General features: G+C 33.5%; 1 long non-coding RNA gene across 1 annotated transcript; it reads left to right on the top strand.

Moving 5' to 3' along the window:
• Nucleotides 1-1,412: 1,412 nt before the first annotated feature.
• LOC109119861 (uncharacterized) lies at nucleotides 1,413-3,041 on the top strand. The gene is made up of 2 exons (XR_002027417.3): nucleotides 1,413-2,463; nucleotides 2,757-3,041. It is a non-coding gene; the product is annotated as an uncharacterized lncRNA (long non-coding RNA).
• The last annotated feature ends 701 nt before the right edge of the window (nucleotides 3,042-3,742 follow it).

The raw sequence follows: 3,742 nt of genomic DNA on the forward strand, positions 1-3,742 counted from the left end.
TATTTTAATTGATATGATTGAAAATGTTGTCGATGAAGTATTTAAGGAAAGCTTCTAAGATACGTTGTATTCTTACTTCTGTATAGATATTTATTTTATGGCTGCTAATAATGCATACCAATTGGATCCCGATCCACTTGATCAGTCTGTATTAACTGGACATCTCACTCATAGGTCACGAGATATATAGATAGAGAATGATAATATGATTTTTGAACAAAAGGAAATGTGATGGGAAGTTTTGGGACCTAGTAAATGAACATCCCATTCATCCACGAGTCCTAGATGTGATTAACTATCTGGATTATATGGTGTTTATGTTGGGTATGTAGCAAGAATTGATGGGAAATAGAGGGAAGGAGAGGAATTTGAAAGGTTTAGAACTTGAAAGGTTGGGAACTTGAAAAGTCCTCTAATGCTTTATTGAAAAAGGCAATAGTCCCTCATCGGTAATGGAAAGGAAAATAGGAGAGTTTAAATAAATAAACACTCCTATTAATTGTTAAAAGGGTTGGAAAGAGGGATCCCCCTCGCGCCGTCGTCGTCGCTCGCTTCGGCTTCGGCTTTGGCAAATGATCGATCGATAGATAATTAAATGGCCAAAAATTATTTTCAATAAATTAGTTGATAACCGAAATACGACCCGACTCGGATCCGCGCGAGTGACCCGTTTTAAATTCCGTTATATTCAAAATTTCCCGCCATGACTGTTCTGAAAGGTTGCAACTTTCAGGAACAGTCAATACCATTTGAAAGTTTGCAACCTTTCATTAATGGTCGTGTTAATTCTGAAAGGGTTGCAACCTTTCAGAATATATTCTTCTTGCCTATAAATACCATTCAGTCTTCAGAATATTGACTACGAAATTTTCTAGATCTTCCTTCTTCTTAAAATCACATATTTCTTCGTGTACTTTCCTGCTGTGGATTGATTCGCTGACAGTAGAGTTTTTGGTATCTATACTCTACTGATTAAAATCATTTTACCCTGGGAGCTTATATTCCAAATCAAACCTCGGATACTAGAGGAGAATAATTTCCTTAAGGGGACACTGTGAATTCAGTGGACTTGATTTTCTTCCTAAATTTTCAATAAGAGGATTCCAGATTCTGGTACGTTTTTACAGATTAAATTATTTTTTTACAAATAAATTTCTGTTCATCTTATTTACTGGTTATAAAAATTCTCAGTTACTTCGTGTTTCTGAATAATTTATTAGAACCAGTAATTTCTGATTTTATAACACAGATTGGCAACAGTTTATAGGTCTCATAGGCCTGTTATTGTTTGTAGCTTAATCACTGCACTAGTTGAGATATGTCGGTTTGAGACTCATACATTCTACTTTAGGACGGGTGAGAGTACGATCACTTTACAGGACGTGGAAATATTGTATGGCTTACCCGTGAAAGGTAATCTGATAGTTGGGTATGAACCACAGAAGTCTGTAGTGGATTGACAAAATATTTGTCAAAAATTATTAGGTTTTAGTCTAAAACCTCAAGACTTTAAACATAATAGTCTCAAGGTCTCTGGATTTATGGATATGATTTCTCCAGTTAGCAAAGTCACATATAGCTTTAAAGAAGGTAGCTTGGTGGTTCCATTATCCGCGGAATTTGAACCATATGACCGTTCATCCCTTGGGTAGTTGGTTATCAAAAAAGTTAGATATTAGGTAGTTGGTTATTAATTGTTGGAGCATAAATGATTTCTTCCGAACTATACCTAGAATTTAGATTGTTGAGTATCATTTTTCTTGTTCCAATATTTTCCCTTAAGGTAGATGTACTCGTATATGGATTTTTCATTATTATTCGAGTCATGTTCAAAAACATCTTAGATGTTTATTTCTGTCAAATTTTAATCGATGGACTGAATGGATTGATTTTGAAATTTTGGACAAGTGCGTCATATTCATTTGATGGTTAATAAAGCAATATCGCTCGGTGAAAATTCATCAATGGAGGAATTTTACGAGTTTCGTGCAATGGTGCAGGATGAAGGATCTAATTGTTTGGCATATGTGCAAGAGGTAGATTCATGTTCAAGAAAATTATAGAAGAGAGGAGCTAATGTCTGACCATTTGCATCCTCCTATTCGTCGGTGAGGAAAAGGTGGTGTTGCGGGTAGGAAGGTACGTGCTGTTGAGAGAGGTCGATCACCTATTAAAATGGATGAAGATGATCAAACCACACAAGATTCCCAAGCAATCTCGAATTATGAACCAACAAATATTGAGATTGTGACGTACATGGCACCACAGACTCCACAAATATCAAGGAACCAAGTCTTTCATCACTTGGAAATGTATTTGGTAGTAATAAACCTCAACATTTTGACAACGCCCCAAACTTTGTGGATGGTGATGAGTTAGAGGATGCAAATCAAGGTGCAAGCCAACGTGGTGAACCATCGGTGAAGAAAAGGCGTACAATCATTCCAAAGCTTTGTGGGACTGGTATGTTAAAATCTTCACATTTTTCTTTGAATAAGTGTTCCCTTTTAGTTGAACAACTGAAAAATTGTTCCTACTTTTACGTAGTCATTATCTTAATCAGCACGGCTAAAACAACAAAACAAAAGTTTCTGTGTTGATAAAGAAAAAAGACAAAGGATGAATCATGTGATTCCAAGTGAGCTCTAATCAACATGAAGAAAAAAAAGTTTGTAATTTTTCTCTTGAGATGCATTACTTTACTTTCAAAATGGTGTTTAGCTTCAATTTTTAATAGTTTGAAATTCATATTGCAGATTGGAAAGGAAGAGAAAGAAGATAACTTGGAGCTCATTTTTGATTGAAAAAGTTTTGCTCATCTTTGTTCTTCTTATGTAAAAGTTAAGTCTAGTTTTTTGAAACTCCGGCAAGAAACTCCATTTTTGTGGTTAATATTTTTTCACTATACTTTGTATGGTGTCAAGTATTTTAGTATTTGTAATTTTATGTATTTTGTAATGCTTACCATGTTTGAGGTTGACATATTAACTAATACCAAGTAGATGCAGTTGACTATTAATCAAGAAATTTGGTTACATGTATATGTTGCATTTTATGGTGTTTGAATATTTCTTTAAATTGATTATTGAAGTTTATGGTTGCAAGTTATTTAAAAGTTGGCTTCAGTTGCAGAAACTTGATTGTTATAATTGGGCGCATTTCTATGGGGAGCTTGCAGAGAAAAGTGAATATCATTTGGTGCATTGACATAATGAGCAGTAGAAGGAAGAGAGAGTATGAATAACTGACTTGTATAATTGTTGATATTAGAAAGTAGAAGATGCACTTCCATCAGCAATACTACTAGTGTTGTTGAAAGCTATGATAAAAATAAGTCATCTTTCTAAGTAATAAATAAGAAAAATATTTGAAAGCTATGGTAAAAATAATAACACAATTTGATATATTGACTTGACTTATTTAATTCATATCTTTGTAAATATTGTTTCAAAATTGAGCTAAACAAACAAAATTTTGAATGAAAATTGTTGGAGTGTATATAACATTTGTTTCAACAAGGTTCATTTATAATCATTTGTTGTCAGTAAAAAAATAAAAAAATAGACTTTAACATAGTGTCGTAATCGATAGTCATGATTTTAATGTAGAAACGTGATCAGCGGTAACGTTTGATGATCTGTAAGATTCCAATGTAGCAGGATTTTATTCTTAATCCGATGCCCCGTGATTAAATTTACATAAAACATGATTGACAGTTACTTTTTATATAAGAAACGTGATT

The sequence above is a fragment of the Solanum lycopersicum genome, chromosome 1 (assembly GCF_036512215.1).
Source record: "Solanum lycopersicum chromosome 1, SLM_r2.1".
Classification (NCBI taxonomy): domain Eukaryota; kingdom Viridiplantae; phylum Streptophyta; class Magnoliopsida; order Solanales; family Solanaceae; genus Solanum; species Solanum lycopersicum.